The sequence below is a fragment of the Phyllostomus discolor genome, chromosome 5 (assembly GCF_004126475.2).
Source record: "Phyllostomus discolor isolate MPI-MPIP mPhyDis1 chromosome 5, mPhyDis1.pri.v3, whole genome shotgun sequence".
Classification (NCBI taxonomy): domain Eukaryota; kingdom Metazoa; phylum Chordata; class Mammalia; order Chiroptera; family Phyllostomidae; genus Phyllostomus; species Phyllostomus discolor.
Genome location: NC_040907.2, coordinates 113,219,315 through 113,244,607, shown reverse-complemented (window position 1 = coordinate 113,244,607; position 25,293 = coordinate 113,219,315).

The window sequence follows — 25,293 nt, the reverse complement described above, 5'->3', positions numbered from 1 at the left end:
AACAGGATTCTGCCTGGCCTCCCTCAGTTTTTTGTAACGCGTGTTGATTAAGCATCTTTAAATAAGGTATCATTCCCTTGCCTGCTTCCTTCCCCAGACTTGACACTGGTAGAGAGTTAAGATAAGTTGGTTTTCCAAAGGTGTGTCACCTCATTTTACTCTTTTTTTTAAAAAAATCTTTATCCAAGGTTATATTTTTATTGATTTTTAGAGAGAGAGGAAATGGGATAGGTGGAGAGAGAGAAACATGAATTAGTTGCCTCCTATACACCACACCAACCAGGGATCAAACCTGCAGCCTAGGTATGTGCTCCGACTAGGAATCAAACCTGCAGCCTTTCCATGTACAGAAGGATGCTCCAACCAACTGAGCCACCCAGCCAGGGCTCATTTTACTGTCTTTTTTAAAACATTGGGTTCCTGTTGGGGTGGCAGCATAGGTAAATGCTGCATCAAAATTACAACTGAACTATAGAAAAATCATCTTTGAGAACTGTCTGAAATCTAGCTGAACAAAAGTCCAACCACTGAAGATAAACAGAAGCTACATGGAGACTGGTAGGTGGGGTGGAGAGAGTAGAACCCTTCAGTCCCACACCCAGGTGTGGCATTTGAAAATTGGCAGGGTTATCTCAGCTGCAGAGGTCCCTCCTGAGAAGTGAGGAGTCCCAGTCCCATAGCAGGCTCCTCAACCCAGTGTTTCGGTGCTGGGAGAAATCACCATAACTTCTGGCTGTGAAAACCAATGGGAATTATGGCTGAGTGAAATAGTTTGTCTGGAGTCCCAGGTATTCTCCTACAGGGCCTACACTGACTTGCTCAGACTGGCTCAGACTCACTGTCTCTTAGCTTCAATGCTGGGGTAGCCACTCTGAAGACACCAGAGACATATTGGGAGAAACCGAGTTATCTGGCACCAGGGTGAGAGCTAGAAGGCAGCTTCCTCCCAGACAGAAGTGCTAGCAGAGGCCATTGTTCCTTTTTGAGCCCTCCCCACCACAGATAAAACAGATGGGTGCCATATAGGAATCTACATCAATCTGGCTAGCACTGTTCACCCCATGCTGGTGGTTTCTGAGACCTTGCCCTCACTCAACTGGTAGGCCACCCAAACCATTGCCAGTGGCTATTTTATACAAACAGCCTGCCTTGTCTAATGCTTCAGACTTTTCTAAAATCTCTCAAAGGCTCACAAACTCCAAATAAGCAGCATCTGGCTTTGGCATGCCCCATACTTCTTGCCAAGTGGCTCCAGACCTGACACTAAAATTGTCAGGCCTTGGTTTGTAGTTTGGCCTTTCTTGGACACCTCTAAACCTGGCACAAAAAGCAGCCATCTGCAGATTGCTTTGGTGCTCAGACTGGGTAGCATATGACCTTGGCCTTTGCTTCCTGGAAGGCCCCAGAACCAGCACACCTGGTGGACAACTTCAGACCACATCAAAGCTACACCCAACCACTTCCACAAGAAATACACTCAAGGGGTGGACTTAGTGGGCATCAGAACTAAGTCCTTTTCTGTGAGGGTTGGCCTCCACACAGCTTATCCTTCATAGAGGTTCATCTCAGCCAGGGCTTGCAACCAATGGCATGGGGGTAAATCCTTCCCACTGAGGTGCCAACAGCAATCAAGGCTCAGATACAGCCAGAGGGTATACACAGCCTACACCTGGAGTGTCTAGCTTAGGTGAAGAGTGGATCTGTGCCACTGGACACTTGCTACATTAGGCCACTTTACCAAGCCTAGGAGATACAGCAGCTCTACCTAATACATAGAAACAACTCCGGGAGGCTGCCAAAATGAGGAGATAAAAAAATATGTTCCCCCATGAAAGAAGAGAACAATATTGCAGAAAAAGAATGAAACGAGCCCTGGCTGGCATAGCTCAGTGGATTGAGCGTGGGCTGGGAACCAAAGTGTCCCAGGTTCAATTCCCAGCCAGGGTACATGCCTGGGTTGCAGGCCATAACCCCCAGCAACCACACATTGATGTTTCTCTCTCTCTCTGTCTATCTCCCTCCCTTCCCTCTCTAAAAATAAATAAATAAAATATTTAAAAAAAAAAAAAAAGAATGAAACGAAATGGAGACAAACAATCTACCAGATGCAGAGTTTAAAACACTGCTTATAAGGATGTTCAATGGATTTAGGGGAAAAGTACAGGAACTTAGTGAGAACTTCAACAAAGGAATATGAAATGTAAAAATTAAAATAGAAAACATAAAAAAGAACCAGTCAATAATGAAGAATACATTACAAGGAATCAACAGAATCAATAGTGCAATAGATGAAGCAGAGGATCAAATCAGATATTTGGAAGATAAGAAAGCAGAAAACACCCAGTCAGAACAGCAAAAACAAAAAAAGAATCCAAAAAATAAAGACAATAGTATAAGGAGTCCCTAGGACAACTTCAAGTGTAGCAACATTCTCATCATTGGGGTGCCAGAAGGAGAGGAAAGAGAGCAAGGAATTAAAAAACCTATTTGAAATAATAATGCCAGAAAACTTCCCTAACCTGGTGAAGGAAATAGATATACAAGTCCAAGAAGCACAGATAAACCCAAAGAGACCTACACTAAGAGACATCATAATTAAAATGCAAAAGGTCAAAGACATAGGGTCTTAGAAGAAGCAAGAGAAAAGCAATTAGTTATCTTCAAGGAAGTGCCCATAAATCAGCTGATCTCTCAACATGAATTTGCAGGCCAGATAGGATCTGCAAGAAATATTCAAATTCATGAAAAGCAAAGACCTACAGTCAAGATTGCTTTACCTATCAAAATTATCACTTAGAATCTGAGAACAGATAAAAACCTTTCCACACAAGAAAAGCTAAAGGAATTTGTAACCACCAAGCCAGTGTTACAAGAAATGTTGAAAGGTCTTCTTTAAAAATAAGGAAAAGAAAAAAATGTCAAAACTATAAGTATTGAAATGATGATAAATACATATCTATCAACAACTTCTTTAAGTGGAAATGGATTAAATACTCAAATCAGAAGACACATGGAGACTATGGATAACAAAACAAGATTCATACGTATTCTATTATAGATGCTAGATTGAAAGACTCATACCCAATGAAAGTATAGGAATGGAAAAGGTATTTTGTGAAAATGAAAACAAATAAAAAGCTGGGGTGGCAATACTTACACCAGACAAAATAGTCTTTAAACAAAGGTGATATGAAGAGACAAAGAAGGACCCAGTAATTCTCCTTCTGGGTATTTATCCAAAGAAACCCAAAACAGAAAATCAGAAAGACATACACACACACATGTTTATTGCAGCATTATTTACAATAGCCAAGATATAGAAGCAACCCAAGTGCCCATTGATAGATGGATGAATAAAGAAGGGTGCATATATGCAATGGAATATGATTGAGCCATAAAAAAATGAATGAAATCTTGCCATCTGCAACAATATGGATAGGCATAAAAGTTATTGTGCTGAATGAAATAAGCCAGACAGAGAAAAACAAATACTGTATGATTTCACTCACACATGGAATCTAAAAAACAAAATAAATGAACAAACAGTACATAAACAGACTAATTGAGATACAGAGAACATTTTGACAATTGCCAAGGTGGAAGGGGGGTTGGTAGGATGCATGAAAAAGGTGAAGGGAATAAGAAGTATCAGTACATATTGCTAGTTACAGTGTAGTCACAGGGGTGTTAAGTAGAGCATAGGGAATATAGTCATAATATTGTAATAACTATGTATGGTGTCAGATGGGTACTAGATTTATTGTGTTGATCACTTAGTAAGTTATATAATGTCTAATCACAGGGTTGTACACCTGAAAGTAGTATACTATTGTATGTCAACTGTAATTGAAAATTTTTTAAAATTATTTAAAGTAAAAAAAAAAACCAAAACATTATTGTATCAAGGCTTATATATACCACATAATTTACCAGGTTGTGTAACTCTCACTGCAAATCTGTTTTGGAATATTTCTGTCACCCCAAAAGGATCTGACCTGCTCATTTAATGTGAATCCCTTTCTCTTCCCCTCCCAACATCCTAGATATCATTAATCTACTTTCTGTCTGTATAAATTTGCCTTTTTCTGGACTTTTCACATAAAAAATACAAGAAAAAGTCTCCTTTTATAGTTTCTTCCACTTAGCCTAGTATTTTGAGGTTCATTCAAGGCATAGCATGAATTAGTTTATTCCTTTTTATTGATAAATAGTATTTCATTATATGGACATACCACTGTCTTTCTTTCTAGGAAGGCATTTATGTTGTTTCCACATTTTGGTTCTTATAAATAATGTTGCTAACAATATTCATGTGTAAGTCTTTGGACCTGGTTTCATTTCTCTTGGGTAGATTTGGAGTGAAATTGATGTGTCATATGACAAATTTATGTTTAACTTTGTAAGAAACTGTCAAACTGTTTTCCAAAGTTCTTGTACCATTTTATATCCCTATCAGCAATATATGAATGAGGATTTTCATTTCTCCACTTCTTGACAACATTTGTTATTATCTGTCTTTTTTTTTTTAGGCATTCTACTGGGTGTCACATGGTATTTCTTTGTGACACCAGTAGTTTCCTAATGACTAATATGCTGAGTATCTTTGCATGTGCTTTGTCACCATCCATAGATCCTCTTTGATAAAATGTGTCTTCTAATCTTTTGTCCAATTTTGGGGGGTGACCTTGTTTATCTCATTATATAAAGATTCTTTTCATTTTCTAGAGACAAGTCATTTACTCACTTATCAGATACATGTTTTGCAGATATTTTCTCTCAGTCAGTTGCCTGTTTTCATTTTATCAGTGTCTTTTTAAGCACAAATATATTAAGTTTTGATGAAATCAACTTTATCAATTTTTAAATATATATTGTGATTTTAGTGTCATATTGAAGAAATCTTTGCTTAACCCTAAGTCCTGAAGATTTTCCCCTGTCATCTTATAAAATTTTTCTTTTAGCTCTTACATTTAAGGCTGTGGTCCATTTTGAGTTAATTTTTGTTTGGGATATAAGTTGAGCATTTAAGTTAACCTTTTTGCATGTGGATATCCAATTGTCTCAGCACCATTTATTTAAAAAGCTGTTCTTAACTCAATAGATTATCTTGGCATATTTGTTGAAAATAAATTGACTATAAATATAAGAATACTTTAGACAATCGCTTCTGTTCTGTACATTCACATGTATGTCCATATACCAAGACCACACTATCTTCAACTGTAGTTTTATAATAAGTTTTGAAATTAGGAAGTTAAAGTCTTCCAACTTCATTCTTTTTTCAGAATTATTTTGGCCATTTGTGGTATTTAAATTTCTATATAAATTTTAGGATCATTTTGTGAAGTTTCACACAAAAAAAGCATGCTGGAATTTACATAGAGATTGTATGGAGTGTATTTAATTTGGGGACAGTAGTCATCTGAACATTGAGTCTTCTCATCTGTAAACATGAAATATCTCTTCAGTTAAAAGAAGTCTTCTTTAATTTTCCTCAGCATCTTGTGATTTCCAGTGTGCAAGTCTTAAACTTGTTTCATTAAATTTATTCCTAAGTATTTATTCTTTCTGATGCTATTGTGAAAGGAGTTATATTCCTAAAATTCTTTTTTGGGGTTGTTGATTTCCTTTTATATTGGGCTGGTATCCTGCAACTTACCTTACTTATGTATTAGTTCTAATAGTGTTTGTGTGAATTCCATGGGATTTTCTATGAAAAGGGTCATTCCATCTGTAAATAAAGGCAGTTTTACTTTTTCCTTTCCAATGTGGCTCTTTTCTTTTTTTCTTTTTTATCTTTCAACCCTCTTGGGGCTGATTTGATTGCATAACCCTCTTGGGGCTGATGCTGCTAATGCTGGGACACACTTGAGGCTACAAACTTCTGTGTTGGCCTTCCATGGCCCCAGGGACAGCAGCACGGTGTCAGCATGTTTCAGAACACAAGAGGGGTCCAAGGGCAATATACTATTACCAAAAGGAACGCCCCCCCCCCCCCCCCCAGTTCTTTATGTCTTCCGCCTTATAGGAAAGTCTCTCTCAATGCCAGAGATTTGTGAAAAGGAAAGGAAATGTTTATTTAATGCTATATAGACTTAAAGTAGTGAACTAATGACTTCACCAAAATCCCAAAGTCCCTTAAAACACCCACAAACACACACAGTCCTTCCTTCCCCCCCTTTGCCCAGTTTGGGGTACCATATCTCAGGAAAAGAAATAGAAGTCCATGGCTCAGGTAGCCCCTGGTTCTTTCCAGTAATCCGTCTCGGCTGGTAGGCCTAGCACCATCAGCTGTGTTGCTGGGATCTCTGCTAAAGCTGAGTGGTGGTTCCCCCTTCTAAAGCTACAGGGGTCCCCACTCTGGCAAAGCTGCGTGGTTCTCTCACATGTCCACAGCCACGTGGTCCTCTTAGCACAATAGCTGTGGGAGTCTCTACTCTGCCGAAACCATGTGGTTCTCTCTCTGCACTGCCACAGCCACGTGGTCCTCTCCCCTCAATGGCTATCTAGTCTGGGTTTTAAATCCCCACCCCAGTCTTCCTCTGTAGCCCCATTTCTGACTCCTCCCACAATTGGCTACCTTGCCAGCACTCTCATATCCTTTCACCTTTACTGGGCTGCCATCGTGAGTCTGGGCAGGCATGGCCCCATGTCATGGAGCCACTCCTCTCCAAGCTCCCACACAGGCTCAGACACTGTAACTCAGGGGACCTGCCCCCCAGTTACATCTTGGTGGGGAAGTTACTTCCACTCCCCTGGCTCAGAGTATGGCCACAGCTATTTAACATATCTATGCAACCAGTTAAAGGTTATAGATATGTTAAATGACCACACCAGAGGTTAGCTGCAAAGCTGTTGCTATGCAAAACAGCTCTCAATGACCCTGCTCCATGTGTCCCTTTCCCCAACCCACACCTGTAGGGGGGAGGATGAGGACATCCTAATATTTCCTGGACACCCTGAGTTCTGGGCCCCATTCCAAATCCCTATTTGGGGCCCCCCTCTTGGCTGCACCCTGTTACAAGCACACTTCCAACTCCAGGGGATGGGGAGGGTGAAGCTCATGCTCACTTTGTCAGCAGCCTGTCACACAGGTCAAATAGCCAGATTCCTATCTCATTCATCCAAACACTTGTTGCAGCAGGCGCTGACTGCCTGGGCCCAAAATGGTGACCTTAAATTATTTTAATAAAATCCATCCTATATCTTTCCTTATCAAAGAAAGAAGTAGCAGTTATCTCAGGAATAAGGCCTGGAGGCATTGGGGAAGCTGAGCATGTCAGACCCTAAGGTGTGTGGTTTTAGATATGTGCTCCCAAAACTGTAGAACCTCATGTCTGAGATGCGTACATCTCAGAAGAGAGCCAGAGGTGTTGTGGGGAGGGATTACTTTTTGTGGGAAACAAGGAGGTTCAGGGAAGGTTAAACTGCCTTCACTGGTGTGAATTACAATGTCTGATGGGGAGGAAATATACCTTAAAGAGAGAATATTCAATTCTATAATTAAAATTTTGTCTTCCAGACCTAAACTGTTTTGCTGTGATATAAGCAAAAATTAAATTCAACAAAATTATCTTTGTTATTGAAAACTGCAGATGATACAATGAATCTCAAAGGACACGTTGAATTTGGAGGGTTCTTCAGGTCTGCAGGTGAAGACTTCACTGGAGAAATACCATCATCACGGCCTGTAGGTTGGTACAGAAGGAGGAAGCTTGGTGTTGGCAAAAAAAGTGTTAGCTGAGGGCTCTCTATTTGCTAAGGACAGAGTTAAATGCTTTATAAATTCAACCTAATGAAGGACCCATGCTGTTTTCTGTTGATGCAGGGTACAGTAGAAAATACAAAACACAGTCCAGTAGCCAAAAGTTCACAATAGTGGAAATTCTTTTTTTGCTTTGTTGAAAACTGTGATGGAACCAAATCCATGACCTATACAGTGACATTCATAAAGAGGCCTGTTCACCTGTCTAGCCCACTTACCACAAGCCTTCCCCATGGCCTGAGCGGCTCTGAGGCATCTTTCCTCCATGTTTACTGTCCCCCCACACCAAGTCTCTTATCCTCAGAACGGCAGGGGCAGGAGTCAGTCCTACAGGCTCACGCACAGGAGAACCTGTGGCCCAAAGGCAGGTCCTATTTAAAGCATTCTCCATGTTCACAGGCACAGCAGCACAAACCTTGGTGTCTAAATAAGCCCCATGCCAAGTACTCTGATGGCTGCTTCATGTGTTAATTACAATGGTAATAGCTCAGAACCCTTGCTATTCTGTGTGCTCCATTGTTCTAAGCACTTTATATACTCACCTTTAATTGTTGCAACAATCTTATATAGCAGATACTAGTATCTCCACTTTACAGAGAGAAAGCTAAGGCTCAGAGATGTTACATAACCTGCCTGAGATCTCACAGCTATTAAACAGCACAATAGAACTTGAAACCAGGCCACCTGGTTTCAGGGTCCATGTAATTAATCACAAGGCTATTATCACTTCTCAAGTTATATTTGATCTCAGTTCATTTTCACAGCAATCCCCTTTTTTTCAACCAATAACAATGAGACACAGGGTATTACAGGTTACTTGCCCAAAGCCACGTTGCTGTTTAGTAGCAGAATAGGATCTGGTGGGCCTGAAGTCAATATATTATGTTGCATAATACTGACATCTATTGGGGAAATTTGGAAACTTTTTTACATATTCGTACCCTGCCAATTTCAAAGACTTCAAAGTTTCTTAAAATTTCAGAAGACAGAAACCTTGCAAAATCCCCAAAGTATTAAAATAACAATGAAAGGAAAGCAACTGCATAATAATGGAAGTAAGGCAATATCTTTTAACTGAGTGCAGACTTGGCTCTGAGTTTCCCGCAGCCAAAGCAAAGAGGGAAATATATGTGTTCCATTGCTCTCACTCCCCCAAAAAGTAAATTGGTTCATCACAAAAGTTCTCCTGGTCATGTATTTCATTAATAATTTCAGCAGGAACAGTGCTAAAAATGCTGGAGGTGCCCTCTGGTGGATATTCATTTACTTGGAAAAGACAACATGGAGATGCAATGGAACAGGTGTGTCTGTTTATGTGGGAGGCCACCTGCGTGGCGTGGGCCCAGCTCCCCCTGGAAGATACAAAGGACCCACACCCACAGATAGGTTCTCCCATGGGGAATCAGGCCTGCAATGTTCTTAGGCCGCTGAGTCTTGCTTTTTGCTAAAACTCACCCTGAGTTGAAGACATTTACTGCAAAGCAACTTCTTAAAAACCATGCTAAACTTTCCAAGGATGAGTGTAACTGGTCCAACTACTTTTGCCTTTTCATTTGCAAATATCCCTCTTCTGTGATGTGATTAGGGGAATTGGTTCCTTTGTTTTCTGTATGAGGTAACCACCTAAAGTGAGCCTGTGCATAGTTAATGAGGACCTTCTTGTAATGTGCCCAGTAAGACAATAAAAGCTCACTGGAGCAAGGGTCAAGGTTTTTGCTCCCCTTGAGAGAAAAACTTTGCTGTCCCTTTTCCTCCATAGGACTCGGTAGTCTGTGAATTTGTCTCATATTTCATCCATAATGACTCGGACCCCGGGTCCACATCGGTTTATATACGAGCCTTGGTTCAATCTCCTCCTGCTCTTCTCAGGCAGTGCCTCCCAGGATAGGAAGGCCCTGTTAAGACCTCAGCAAACTCTACCCACTAAGTCTTTCGGACACATTTATAGTACTTTTGGCTGAGTTATATTTTGAAAGCATCCTTGAGGACCGGACACTGCTCTGGACTTTGGCAAAGGTCCGACGTGGTAGCCATGAGCCACATGTGGTGGCTGAGCATTTGAAATGTGACTAGTCTGTATTAAGATGTCCTCATGTGTAAAATTCACACCAAATTTCATATTAAAAAGGTAAAAATATCTCATTAAATTTTTTTATACCCATTGGGAAATAAATTATTTCATATTGGGTTAAGTAAAATATCTTATTAAAATTAATGCCACTTATTTTTTAAAGAATTTTAAATGTGGCCCTGGCTGGTGGGCTCAGTGGATTGAGTGTTGGCCTGTGAACCAAAGGGTCTCCAGTTTGATTCCCAGTCAGGGCACATGTCTGAGTTGCAGGCCAGTTCTCCAGTTGGGGCTGCACAAGAGGCAACCACACACTGATGTTTCTCTCTTTCTCTTTTTCTCTCCCTTTCTCTAAAAATAAGTAAAATCTTAAAAAATATATTTTAAAGGTGTCTTCTCTGTGGCTGGCATTTGGTTCTGTTAGCACTGGTCCAGACCATTTACCTTCCCTTTTCTGGTTCCTACTAGAGGGCAGGTGGAGTAGGCACTGCAGTCACCATGGGCAATATATCCAGGACCCGTAAGAATCTTTTGTGCCATCAAGGGGAGGAGCCTTGTTCTGGTCCCCCCAAACAGAGACTGGCTCCAAAGGGGATTTTCAACACCCTGATGTTTTCAACACACCAAAGTGGAATTTGAATTGGAGGATCAGGCTAAAATACTTGGTGGTTCCAAACAGCTTTACTATTCCCGTTGGGACATCTGGTTCTCTGTATGTGTATAAACAGTCTGTGGGGAGTGTATTGCCAACAGGGGGAGAAGAGGAGGAATCGGGGAAGCAGGTTTGTTTTTCTGGAGCCCAGAATGAACAACCCCATATACCAGAAGGGGGTCTCTCTTTTATAAAGGGTCTCCAGTCTCCAGGTGTATGTTGCTCAGTTCTCTGTGGGGTCTGGATCTGGGGGAACCCAGGCTCTGATTTGCTACTGCACCAGTTATAGCTTTCAAGGGCCAATCTCGCCAAATTTCCTTTGGAATTTGAAAAGGCTGGAGGCAGAGATATTAGAGTATAAGGCTTTTTGTAAATGATCACTTCCAAGCATATACAGTGCACACATTTTCAACCCTAAAGGAACCACAAGTCCCCAAGAACATAAGTGAGCTCATCATTTCTGTGATTCCATTTTTCCCACATCGTGTGTTAAAATATTAAGAATCAATTTTCCATTTCCTGGAAGGTTTAGCAGTCTTTCTCTAACTTTACCAATTATGTCAATAACAAACTTTCACAGTCCCTTCAAGGGATTGTCAGCAGATCCCAGTGCACCATGCACTGCGTAATTACCAAGCAAAAAATTCCTTCAGAGTTGTTGGAAGACAACAGAGCAGAGTTTGGAAACTCTGGCAAAATCCAAAAGATGGCATCAAGCTTTTCTGTGCATCCTGGGCAGACCGGCCACAGTGTGACAGCAGCTTGCTTGTATGGGTTTTTTCAGAATCTACAGTTTATTCCTAATGCATCCAAGCCACACTCTAACTCTTGGGTAAGATTAGGCAGGACCAGTGCCCATCCACATTACTGGAAGAGTGTGTGTGCCTCCCCCAACTCCCCTCCCTTAAATATGTTGCTGTCACAGCAGAGGTGTAGGAGGGAGAGGACCTGGCATGTGCAGTTGATAGGGGCTTAAAACTTGGGAAAATTTAGCTTAAGGTAAATAGTCATAAATGTAGCAAGTAATGTGTATGTTAAGTTTTTGTTTCAGTAACTACAAATAAAGCCTACCTTGGCGCCTAAGAATAAGCAGATGACCTCTTGGAGATGTTTGTACCAGGAAGAAGCAAGCGACTACCCTTCCCCCTTGGAGGCAACTGTTGGATTTCAAAGGCTTTCACTGACACCTTGTTTGCCCTCCCCCAACCCCCTTATAAAAGGTCTGGCTGGGAAAGAAAGAGAAAGATGGTTTGTTAGGGTATGAACCCACCATCTTCTCGGATCGCTGGCCATCTGAATAAAGCACCTATAAAAGATTCAATCACTGTCATTGCTTATTGGATTTGGTAGTGACAGGCAGCCTGAATGCCAGTGTCTTTTCCGGTTACACAATGAGGCCTTGTCCTGGGCTCAGAGCTGCGAAGAGAGCAATGATAGGCTTCACTGTGGGGCTCTGTCCTTTTGGTTTGTCTGAATTTCCGTGGTAGCTTTGAAAACTGTAGTCTGTAGAGGACACAGCTTCAGAGCCTCGAAGGGTGACTGGCTCTTGGTGAGCAATCCATAAGTCCTGCTGAATAAGTGGATGAATGTCTTGTCGCCTGTTACTCTCAGCCATTTCTTTGGGACTGCCTCCGGATTTTCAGGGCAGCCCTGGGTGGGCGGGGTTTACACCTGGCTCTGGCTAGAGATGTCTTGATATGAGCCTTCAAGGAGAAGAATAACTTTGGGATTCAGGAGTGGGGTTTGTGCCACCAGGCAGCTTCCTTCAGGGAGATGAGCCTCAGGTGGTGGCTGTCAGGAGATCAGTTCTGTCAAGGACCTTCAACTTGAGAAAGATCTGTCCAGGGGCTTCCTTTTGCCTCCCGCGCGCGCGCGCGCTCGAGCAGGCACCCACCCCGATTTCTGGGGGTGGCCCAGTTCCAGGGCCTGCGTTCCCAGGCGCGGCCACACGGTGGCGCGCAGCTCCCACTCCGGAGGAGCTTCACCCTCGGGTCTGGGTGGGAAGCCAGCAAGACAGGCTTTGGGCTGAGGACGGCTTCTGTTTGGGTCACAGGAGTCCTGGGCACCCTCTCCCGTGGCCTGCCTAAGGGTGGGGCATTTCTTGAACATCTAAAAGGCGGTTCCATTGATCTTGGAGGTCTCTTCTGACTTTGTTTTCAAGGACACTGGGGTCGCCCCAGAGTAAACTTTTCAGCTGCCTGAGCCACAGCAAATCCCGGGTTGCAGCCCCGCTGTTCGTGAATGGTGATGACAGCACCCTCTTGCTGGCTGTTTCGAGACCTACCAGGGCATACTTAGTCCTCAAGTGCAGGGTAGGTTGTAGGGGAACTGTTCTAGAACAGAAGGTGCTGGGGGTCCTTCAGGCAGCAGGTTACGCCGCAGAGCAGGATGCAGGAGGCTCCCCCAGGAATCGTTTGCACACCCATTCTATTGCCCATCTCCTTCTTGGGGATTCTCCAGAGCTGGGGAGCCTTCACTGGGTGAGGATGGTCTGGCACCAAAGTTGCCAACTTGAACAGGGATTCTTGAGCCTCGTCATGCCCTAGTGATACAGGGAACTTCCTCCAGGCTCTCACAGGAGAGGCTGGGATGCCTGGCCCCTGACCAGGCACAGACCAGGTGACAGAGGGTTTGGGGGAGCTGTCTGGAGGAGGGGACCCACATAGTAATGGCTCCAGCTCCAGCACTTAATGCCCACCAGGCACTCCATGCCTCATGTGGCATTCAGTCCCATCACCCCCCATAGACATAGGTGCTCAGGGTCCTGGCTTTATAGGTGAGGGGGAGAAAAGCACACCTAGCTTAATAAACTTGCCCACAGCTACCCAACTTTAGTGGTACCCAACTTTAGTGGTTAAGGCTCTGGGGTCAAGACTTAACCACTGTCATGCTGCCTGGCCGTGGTCTCAAGACCTAGACACATCCAGGGTCCAGAGAGTCAGCAGGCAGCTTCTCAGGTTTTCTGTTGGAGCCCAGCATTCTTGTCTAACATCTAGTCCAGGGGTGTCAAACTCATTTTCACTGGCGGCCACATCAGTCTTGCAGTTACCTTCAAAGGGCCGAATGTAATTTTAGGACTGTATAAATGTAACTACTCCCTAACAGTTAAGCAAGAGCTCAGCATTGCTGCCAGGTAGAAACAAGGTGCTGGGTTGGATAAAACAAGGTGGAGGGCTGGATTCAGCTCACGGGCCTTGTGTTTGCCACCTGTGTCCTAGGCCTTCCTGCAGTGCTGGGGGTGGAATGAGGTTCTTGTAAGGCACCTGGGGCGAATCCAGGCACAGAGTGGGTGTGCAGCTGTCTGCTGGCTCGCTGGACACATGGGTGGTGGGTATTTCCTGAGAAGCTGCCAGCTACTGAGACACTAGGGATTCTACCTTCAGTGGGGTTGGGGTAGGGGTAGGGGAGATGACACAAATTCCTACCTTTATGACACTTACATTCTGGTGGGAAAGACAGGAAATAAGTGAGATAAATAAGGTAAGTAAAGGAATAGACATTTAAATGGTCATATGTGCCATAGAAAAAAAGCAGGACACAGGAGGAGTGTGGGTTTCTGTTACCTGGAAGGCCAGGACAGGCCTCACTGAGAGGTTGTGCTTGATTCCCCAGGGATGGCAGTGGTGAGCTAAGTGCCCCACCCTGCACCCCACGACTTCAGGGGCTGGAGAAGCAGTGTACAAGCCTTGGTGCAGATGAGGAGCACATCAGGGGCCCAGACTACTTGGAGCTGGCATATGTAGAAAAATGAGAGGTCATGATCTCGAAGGCTCCAGAGTCTGCAATTCCTGTAAAAACAGGGCCAGAGATGTGGAGACAAGAAACTGTGCACAAAGTTAAATGTCCTTGACACAAGTATCTGATTACAATTGTACTATGTTTGACTGTATGATATGCAAAATGTAAAACTTGGAGCAGCAGGCAAAAATGCTTGAATTTGAGCTTTAAAACATGTCTTATTTAAAAGCATTAGAAATTCTGCCAGATAATATTCTGAGGAGGCAGCTGCAAGGCCCCTGAATGCATGTGTGTGGCCCCAGGGTCCTGTGGGGTTGCCCTGTGGTGGCCCTGGAAGTCTTCTAGATTATGGAATGAGTAGATGGAGCCTTGGGGTGAGTGTGGGAGTGTACATGTGTGTGTTTACATGTGTTTATGTGTGTATTCTGTGTTAGTGTGCAGGTGTTTGTGTGTCCATGCATGTGTATGTGTGGTTTGTGTGTATATGTTTCCATGTTTATGTGAATGTGTGTATGTGTCATCATGTGTGAGAGCATGTACACATGCGTTTCTCTGAGAGTATGTTTCTATATGTGTTCCTGTGGTTTAGTGTATATACATGTGTGTTCTCTCTGTTTGTACATGTTTGTGTGGGCAGGGGTACAGTGTGTCAGGTTCTGTCCTCATTTTGCCTGAGGTCAGGAGCCTCTGACTCCTTAGCCTCAGGAATTTGCATTTACCCCTCTTTGCCTGAGTGAGATGTTCCCAGCCCTAGTGCTGATATTGCCAGCTGCTTTCTCCTCCCTAGGAAGGTAGTGTGAGGGGTGTTGGCAGGGGATGGGGCACAGTGCCAGCACTCAGGCTGAGCCATCCCACTTCTGCATACCTTCATGCAGTCCCTGCACCCACTTGTTCCCTGCTGGAAGCAAACAGAGAGAAAAATATACTAAATACCCAGAAAAGAGGTTGAGCTGAGCCTGCCTTTTCTGTGCCAGGCAAGACAAGGGGGTGTGAATCTGCCCCAGCTTCTAAGCCTGGCACTGGGATATCTCAGTCCAATGCATCAGTTTCTGGGCTCCTGCCCTGGCCCTTGGGCATGGTGGCTACGGTGCCTCTCAGGCCTTAGCCTCCAGCCAGGGGACAACCCTTGCCTGTTTCCTCTTGGCTGCAGGACAGGGGCTGAGCCTGTTTGGGAAGTCAGAATGCCAGCCCAGGAGGAGACAATGGTGCTTCCACCTGCTTGGCTGCCTGCCCACCTGCTTTTCAGCTCAAGAAAAGGTATGGGGTTTCTAACTGGCTGCTTTCTCTGCCAAAGGAGGCTGTAAGCCCTTGCCTAGCTATGAATCAGTGGGGCTGCCTGTACCCAGGAGAAGGTAGGGAGCCTCTTTTCCCTGTGCCATCTGTGTAAGGCACTTGGCAGGGGCCTTTCTCCCAGGCTCTCTGAAGCCACCAGCTCTCAACCTGGACTGACTTTAGCAGAGGAAGAGGCCTGTTGGCTCTCCAGGGATAGAATTGGATCTGGTCTCCGGGGTGTGGACTCCAAAGATTAGAACCAGCAGGGCCATCCTCCCTCACTAGGTATGGTGCCTTGGTTCAATGCATATGGGCTTTCCCTGTGTGACAGTAAGCCTGGCGGGGGGTCATGCTGGATTCCCTTCCTACCAGGTGAGGGTATGGAATGGGGTAGAGGGTTTCCCCCCACCTCAGTGTGAGAATCCCAAGGGAGGGCTCTGCTGTGACCAGCCAGGAGAGGGCCACTCCTAGGAGAAGGGGTGCAAAGTGCTCCCACAAAGAGACTTGTATGGCAGAGGCCAGTGTATAGATTGATGTTATCTTATCATCCTGTTTTACAGAGAAGGAAATTGAGATGCCTGGGAGAAAAAATACCTAATCCATATCTTGTAACTAGAAGCAGTGAACTGGTATTTGAAATCAGGTCCGAAGGAGTCCACAGTACTTTTCCCCTCCATATTGCAGGTCTTTCTGTGAGGAGCCTTTGGAAGACCTGTAGGTTCCTGACCCCTTAGGGCAAAGGCTGGGCCCTCTGATCTGTGCCCTTGGCTTCCTGGCCCTGCTTTCCAGGTGTTAATTCCTGTTTTGACCTCTAGGTTTCACCCACCTCCATGTCTGGTCTTGGCTTAGCAGGGCAATCCCTTTGGTTAGTTGCTGCTCACGTGGAAGGCCTAGGCTTCCTCCCTCCTATAAGCCCCAGGGTCTCAAACATGGCTCAGCACCCCAGCAAGCCAGCATATCTGGAGGTCCTGGAGGAGGGGGGAGCAGATCAGCAGACCCCACAGGTGGGGTGTGGGCAGCACAAGGACACCTCCGGCCCCCTCGGCTGTTCATATCCCATGCAGGCACAGGTGGGGTCGTAGACACTGCTATCTGTCAGTCTGGGAACATGAGCTGGTCCCTGGTGGAGTGACTCCACTCTCCAGGCTTCATTGATGAGCAAATTCCAGTTTCCCATTATTCCGGTGCTGGGTTTCCTCTCTTTGCTGATCCTTCACCTCTCATTTGCTGATTCAAATGAGAGGTGCGCTCTGGCGCACTGGGAGGGAAACCCCTGGACATTCCAGCCCCAGCCCCATATGTTCTTGCTCAGAAGGGTACCCTGACCACCCTCCATGTGGTTACACCTCTGCCCAGGTACACTCATCAACTCCTGTGTTGAATTTCTTCACAACATGCCGTCGATGTGTATTTTATTCTCATGGACTTGGGTGAACAGAGATAGCAAGTTATTTCTCTGCAGCAAAGTTCTGCTTGGCTCACAGCCCCCAGTTCTGCCTCATCCAGTGCTTTGACCATCTGAGGTAAGTCAGCGACTTTGTTTACATGCAGTTGCTTTGGGTGAAAGCCTCCTGTGCTTGGCTGGGGAAGCTCTTTCCCTTCCACCTTTGCCTTTGATGGGGGTGACTTTGGTGGGGGGAACTGGAGTGGATGGCATCCCATTTTGAGGCACCTTCTGTCTCTCCCCAACCTCATTGCCACACCTGAGGGGTCACTGGTCCAGCCAGGATCAGGAGGCCTTCTGCCTCCACCAGCTCTTATGGTCTCACCATCATCTCTGCTTCACCTCCCAACCACACAGCCTCTTCCACCACCAGTTCCTGAGGACAGATGGGAACAGGTGCTCTGAATGGGTGTCACCTGAGGGGTGTGGTGCTGGGTCCTAAACACAGGAAGGCCTTCTTCACTGTTTGATATTTCCACCAGTAAGAAGACAAATTGCCAGCAGCCATCTCTCACCGAACAAAGCCAGCTAACAATGACACCAACGGCATGAAATTGTGCCTTACTGGGTGCCCTGTCCACATGTACACTCTTGCCTAATTCTTGGGAGCTCACCGAAGCAGGTGCTATGAGTGTTGCTGACTATGTCACCTGCTGAGCAGGGTGAGAACAAGCTATGCGTAAACCCAGACTCATTCAACTCCAAGCCCAGGCTGCCACACGCATAACTCCTGGGAGGAAGGTAATCAGAGGGAGCTCCAGTGATAAACTGTGTCAAGAGTAAGTAAGGAGGCAGTTCCACGGCACCCTGCCCTCCCTCAGTCACAGTCCTGACCCATCTCTGCCTCTGGAAGAGAACAGGGTGGCATAATGGAGAGAAAACTGGAAAATGAGAAAAAAGTAAGGGAAGAAGGAAAAGAGCCCAAGGAGTACCACCCTTCTTCCCTTTTGGGAGGTTCTGCCTTGTTTGTTTTTTTCCTGGAGGACAGGATACATACTGGGTGACTCACTCCCTTCAGGCTGCTGGAGCAGAATGTCACACACTGGGAAGATTATAAACCACAGACATTTATTCTTGCACTTCTGGAGGCTGGACGTCTAAGGTCAGGTACCAGCACAGTGGGTTCTGGGCAGAGCCTGTGTCCTCCCTGAATGCTGTCTTCTTACTGCCACCTGACTGGGCAGAAGGGGTGTGGGAGCTTTCTGGGGTCTCTGTGTCTAAGGGCATTAATCCTGTTCCCAAGAGCTCCACACCCACTGCCTCATCGCCTCCCAAAAGCCCCACCTCCAAATACCATCCCATTGAGGAATAGGATTTCAACAAAACTTTTGAGATGACATGGATATTCAGCCTATAGCAGTGACAAGGCTGGGATTCATCTCTGTCCATCCTGTGAGGGGGCTGCCTGGGGCATGGTCTTCCCCTGAGCTCCTGCCTTATGTCCACCACTGGAGGCTTAAGTGGCAGCCTTGAGCAAAGTGTGCAGACAGCTTGGATGGATTAGAAAAGACCCCTGAACCCTTTCCCCACTGCATACTGACCCAGATCAACATTTAGATGGATCCACACATGCCTCCCAAGTGTAGACTCAGTGTTCCAAGCTTCACAGACATCCTGGTCCCTGTGTAATTTAAGTACCTCATGTTCTAAAGGTCCCGATTTGCCTTGAGTTTGTACACACCAGGTAAGTGGTTTTCTTTCAGAGAGACATAAAGCATTGTGGATGGGGACCTGAGGGCCCAGTACAGGTATTCCACAGTAATTAGCTACCAGCCAGGAAAAGCCATGACATAAGCAGTGCCCAAGGCATGGTGGGCAGGTCACATCCCAAGCAGACTCACATTAGAACTCATTAGAACTCAAGGGAAGTGGAGGTAAGGCAGGTTTACAAGTTTCTGCCTTTTGGTTTGATGGGTAGGTAGACCTCCACCCACTGCATGTGTAGTCTTAAAAGCTGGCCTTTGGCTATCACTGTGACCTCTGTTTCCTCCCTCCTTGATAACCTGGGCACAGTGGGTGGCTGGGGAAATTTCTGGCCAGCTCTGCACCCCTTCCCCCCTCTCTACCTCTTCCTGACACCTCACTGCACATGTCTTTCCTGGGCATTGCTTTGTGCAAACGCAAAAAATACCAGGGGTTGTCAGAAAATATGCCCTTGTGCAGGTCCCTGTAGGACTCACAGCATTTGACGTCCAAGCTTCTTTTCTGCGGTGTTGCTTCTGAGGCTCAAAAACAGGAGTGGATGTTCGGCGGCCACTCCAACTTCTCTCCATGTGATGAAATAACGAGAGACAATTGCCCCATGACATGTGACACTGAACGTTTCTGTTTCCAGTTTACCAAATAACAAGATAGTTTTCTTTATAATGAGATAACTCGAAGAGAGATGCTCAGTAAGGCCTGGTGTCATTACAGAGCTATTTCTATGTTAATGGTGATGAGAAGAGAATGCAGAAAGGGCTGTCACAAATTGAAAGCAGTGCTGTTAAGTATGCCTGCTGTAATGCAGCCAATGTGGAAGTCCCGATTTCAATAGGGAGGATAAGCAAATAGTGTGTGACTTGTATGTTCCCTGAAGAACAGGGTGTTTGTGCCTCTTTGAGCTGTCTTTCAGGGCGTCTTTCAAGCAACTTCTCTGGCCTAGGGGCAGGTGTTCCTGGGGATGACCCAGGGAGGGTACATGCATAGATGCAAATCTCAGGTGACTGGCTTGGGCACCAACAGGTCAGGAAGGAAACTAAAGGATCCAAACATGGGGCTTGGGACCTGACATTAAGACTGGGAAACTGACTTCAAGCTGGGCAAGGGATGAAGCTTGGCATTGATTATGACAGCTGATGACAGAAAACTAGATTCAAACTGATTAGAGCAGAAGGGGTTCAGGTATGGTCTGGGCTTAAAGGAAGCCATACTAGTGCCATTTTTAGTTTTTTCTTCTTTGGGCTCCATTCCCTTCCACATTGGATCTCATATCAGGCTTCCTGTCATGGTCAGATTCCTACCCCTGCAAGTGCATCCATATTCTGTCAGGCTCTGGGAACAGAGGGAGAGTCTATTTCTAAGGCATCCAGTAAAAGGGTCATTGCCTATCTTTGACTGACTGGGCTGGTGCTCATCCCTAGCACAACTCCTGTGCCTATCAAAAATGCTTGCTCTGCTCGGTTAGGCTGGGGCCAGGGATTCCACCTGAATCACATGGTCCCCAAAAGGTGGTCTTTCATGAGTCAGTGCCAGAGTCTGGTGCATCATACTCACTGATCATACTTGATGACCGACAGGGACCCTGGTTGGATGGAGCAGGGGCAGGCCTGGAGCCTGCTGGGAGGGTTTAACAAGGCAGATCAGTATGGATCCACAAGTGAGAAGTTTTCTTCAACATAGTTCTTAGGTCTGTCCCCTTTTCTGCCTTCATTGCTACTAGCTTACTTTGGGCCCTCATTTTTCTTCTATCATTTCTGAATCACTGTTGTCTGAGAAACCTTTGAGGAGCACAAAACCTGAGCATGCCAGTCCTCTTCAAATACCACAGTGGCTCCCACTCCCATAGGATGAGGCCCAATGTCCTTAATGTGGAGACAGAGCCCTTCCTGGTTAGACTTGCTCCCCCCGCTCTCAGCCTCTCCAGACCCATCCAGGTCCCTGAAATATCATGCTCTTCCATGTTTGTGCTTTGCATGTGCATCTGCTGGAGGTACTCAGCCACTCCTATTTGACCCCAGCTAGAAACACCTCTGAGCCCTCAGGACCCAAGTTGTGTCACCTGTCTGTGATGCCTCCCCCAACTTCCCCTGGCATTTGTCTGTCTACACCCTGGCTCTCTCTCTGCTGGCTCTTTATCAGTCTTAATAGCTGCCTCCTTGTCTCATGTCCTCTGGAGCCTGGAAGCTCCTTAAGGACTGTGCTGTAAAATATTTTAAAACAATTTTTATTATAACACCTTTCAAATGTTGAATAACCACAGAAAATAACAAATACGCATTCACCACCCAGATCTGATAGGGAGTAACAGCATGCCACACTTGTTTTATCTTTCTTTTTGAAAAATAAATTTCAGAAAATACAACTAAAGCCCCACGGTCCCAGCTCTGTTCCCTCTGCTCCCAGGCTTCTGAAGTGGAATAGAATCTCTATTCAACATGATGCTCTTCGAGAATTATCCATGTTAATTTGTGTAAATATGCTTTGTTCATTTGTATCACAGTGAAGTGCTTTTGATGTTAAGAATAAATCATAGTTTATTTATCATTTTTCCTCCTGATGAATGGATTTGTTTTGACTTTTCAACAGTGCAAACATGCTGCAGAGAGTGTGCTTGCATGTGTCTCCCGGGCTCACAGGTTTCAGCAGATTCCCTAATAGTGTAATTGTTGGCTTGAATGTACACAGAGTCTGTGCATCCTCAATTTTGATAGCTGTTGCCTGGGTTCTCACCAGGGTGTTGTACCTGTTCCTATGCCCCTGACAACTTCAATTCCAGGCTGCTGCAAAACCTCACCAACACTTGCTATCGTGAGACTTTTAAATTTTTGGCACTCTCACTAGAAGAAAATGATGTTTCGTTTCATTTGCATTTCCCCATGGCTGACGAGGCTGAACTTCTTTTCATGTATTTTTGGTCATTCTAGTTTTCTGTGAGTTGCTGGTTTTCCCAATGGCTTGTTTGCCCTTCTGTGTCCTGGAGCTGACGCCTTCAGCTGTTATACACAACCATGTCTTATCCATAAGCACAAACCTGCATGTTTCCCCATGCAGACACAGGGCCAGGCTGTGGCTAATGTTTGCTGGAAAGGGAAAAGGAAGGAAATGAGCCTCTGGAACCAGGTGAGCCAATGGGGAGCCCTGTATGAGCACAGGGCCTGTGTAAGAGATGGGTCTGCCTGGAAATGAGTCTCTGGGGACTAGAATCTGAGTGGATAGGAAGGAGTGATGGCCAGGCAGGGAAGTTCAGGCCCTAAGAAGGGATTTGGACTGAGTCAGAGACTGTGCTTGAAAGAAAGCCTGTGTTGGGAGCATGTTGGGGAGGAGAAGCCAGAAAGGGCTGAGCAGGAGTGGCTTATTCCATGAGGAAGGAGCAGAGCATGACCTCTGTGAGCCCAGGACAAAAGAGCTGGGCAGGCTGCCAAATGCATGATCTTCTCAATTCTACCTTCTATGAAGAGTGTCTGGTTCTTGCTAACTCTGTGGGCAGCAGTTACTCTGGAGGCCTCTCTAAGCTCTTTGGGAGGCAGTAAGAAGTGTGCTGGAACAATCTCCTTCCCAAGGTGAATCCATTTGCAGCAATCCTCAGGACTCACAATTAGACACTTTTTTTTTTTCAGTTTTTTCCTACCCTGCTACTGTTATGAGTCATTAAACAGGCTCCTAGGCTCCCTGCATTTGAACACACACTTGAGGGAGGTCAGTTTCTGGGTGCTCTGTGGGGATGATGAATGAACGAATAGTCTGTCTTCCAGTATTCAACCTGGGGGAAGTAGGCAATACAGGCCTGAGTGTGAACCCTGTCCTTGATTAGGAAAGACACTCTTGCAGCCACAGCGCATGGCCAGAATTCAACTCTCACCTATGTGTGAGTGATTCTTTAAATAAATAAAGTTCAAAATAAGCTTTGAGAGGGCAGGAATCATAACTGACATTGCCCCCTGTTCCAGAACCTACAATATACCTGGCACATAGGAAGCACTGGTGATGATTTATTCAATCAGTGAATGAAGGGACCAGAACACTCCACACTCTAAAGATAGTGAATCTCCCTGAGTTTGTTTATAACTAGAATTCCAGTCAAAGTATTATCAGGGTATTTATTTATTTATTTATTTATTTATCTATCTATTCATTTAAACAGTTAATCAGATTATTCCTAAAGTTCATCAATATAATGAACATAGAACAGCTAAAAAAAAAACCCTGAGATGAAACATTTCTAGTTAGTAAACTTCTTTCAAATACTAAACCTATTATAAAAGGACAGTAATTGAAAGAATATGGTACTGGTACAGAAATGGATATATTAATGGACAATATTAAATGTGGAAATGTACTCAGGTAACATTAGAAATTATTCTGTGGTAAAAGTGGCATTTCAAAACAATAGAAAATGATTGCCCAGCCAGTGGTGTTGTAGCCTCTGACAAAATATTTTGAAAAGCAGAGCAGTCGATGCCTGGTCTCATCCATGCACAAGAATAAGCTCCAGGTCCTGGGATGTGTGGTGTTTTCTAGAATACATTTCCAAAACCCATCAGGCCAGGCTGCTCCTTACCCTCAGCCCCTTCAACAAAGGGATCGTGGGCCCATCCCCCTTTCCTGACAGTGGGCCTGTCAGGAAAGCTCACTGCTCCTGATGGATGTGAGTCCCTTGGTCCACACCAGCCTATTCTGCCCAGGGGGTTGTGTAGGGGTGTGAGGAATTTGGGAGTTAAAGAACAACATACTAGAGGCAGTAATACACAGCAGGATTTGTTGGGTGATGAGTGGATGGGGCTTTATATGGGGAAAAAGCTGTGTGCAGCAGGAGTCTGTGCAGAGGCTATGGCAGCTCAGAGGCTATGGTTGCAACTCAGAGTGGGAAAGGCCAGGGAACTTCTCAGGTCAAGGGGGATCAGAGAGGGTCTTATGTGTCTGATGACATGCTTAACAGCATGATGGGGAATCTGAGCTCTGAGCTTGGAAGGGCATTACTAGTTTGTATTCTGACAACTGCAAGTCCCCATCTTTTCAATTGCTAACAGCTGGCATGAGGTGGGGTATGCAAAGCAGGTAGTCTATTAAAGGCTAACATATGCTTGTTCGGACTATTTTAAAAATAATTGGATGTATAAAAATTTGAGTTTGGCACTGGCAAGCTTTTGAGCTATAGGGTGTCATCCTTCAGTGAAGAAAATAGACAATCTAGAGACCAATGCACATGGGCCATCTTTGACTCATGTACATGATAAGTCCCCTCAGCAACCTTAGTGGCCATGGATGGTTGGGCCATCTTCTCCTTTGCTGGAGGAACTGTGCATGAGAAAAGGAGGGCCTAAAGGTTGGATTTATTTTCCAAAGATTTCCAGGTGATTCTGATGTTTTAGGAACATTGGAAACTGTGGCCCTAGGTCAATGGTCCTCAGACCTCACTGCATGTTAGGCTATTTGAGGTAGAGGTGAGAATGGGAATAGCAATGGAGCTTTCAGAGCATATTAAAACCTGGACCATGCTCCCAGGAATTCTAATTTACTTTTGAGGTCAGGTAGGAGGCAGGTAATCCTTCAACTTCCAGATAAGTGTAATGTGCAGCCAAGATTGAGAATCACTGTGTTGGGTCTGGGGAAGGAGAGCCAGTGCAAGCTTCTTCCAGCTGAGCCGTGATGCCCATAAGTGCAGGGAGTAGGAGTGGCCAGTTACTGCCCACTGACACATTACATCTGCCAGGCATTGTGCTGTTTGTATTATCATTTCATGTGGGCTTGCAAAATTTCATACAGAAAACCACTCCACATTGCTTCCCACTCTTCCCTGTTCCCTTCTCTATGTCATTCAGGCTTTCCCAAGAGTTTCCCTTGATTGGTGGCCACACAACCCAGAGCTGGGGGCCGTGCTCCTTCCATGATGTTTAATATAACTTGCCCTTTGCCTGGGCACACCTCACTTTAGCTTCTTCAGGAGGGTGATTGGGAAGTGTTTCTGCCCAAGGGCTCTTTTCCAAGTGGGGAGTGTCACTGAAGGAGCCTGAGGATATGGGAAAGAAGTGTGACCACAGATTCAACCCGAAACCCTGAGGACAGAGGGTCAGTTGGGCAGTAGAAGGATAACTTCCAGGCTCCAGAAGCAGTTCAGAGCATCTGCCAGGGTTATGTGCCAAGGCTGTCCATGCCCCCCGCTCACAGGCTTCAGTGTCAGGGGTGCTGAGTTTATCAATTTTTCATTACAACCTTGACTTTCAGGCAATAGCTAGAGATTGTTGGCTATGTGGTCTTGGGTGAGCTATTGCACTTTCTGTGCATCATTTTCCTTCCTCCTTCCAATTGACCTCTGATAACCATCATCATGATCCTGATCATAGTAACAGTCAGCCTGTTTTGCACATTGCTATAGCAGGCAATCTGCCAAATTCTTTCACATAACGTATCATTAAATGCACAAAACAATTTTATGAGGTTGAGACTGATCTCATCCCCATTTTACAGATGAGCAAACTGAGGCATAGAGAGGCTAAGCAATTCCCAAGGTCACAGAGGGAACAAGAGACAGCTGGATTCAATCCCACAGGCTAAACTCCTCACCATGCTGAAGCAGTGTGTTTTCTCACCCCAATCCATCACCCCTCACTTCTTCATGGCGCTCTCTGTAAGGCCTCCTTCTGGTGCCAGTGTAA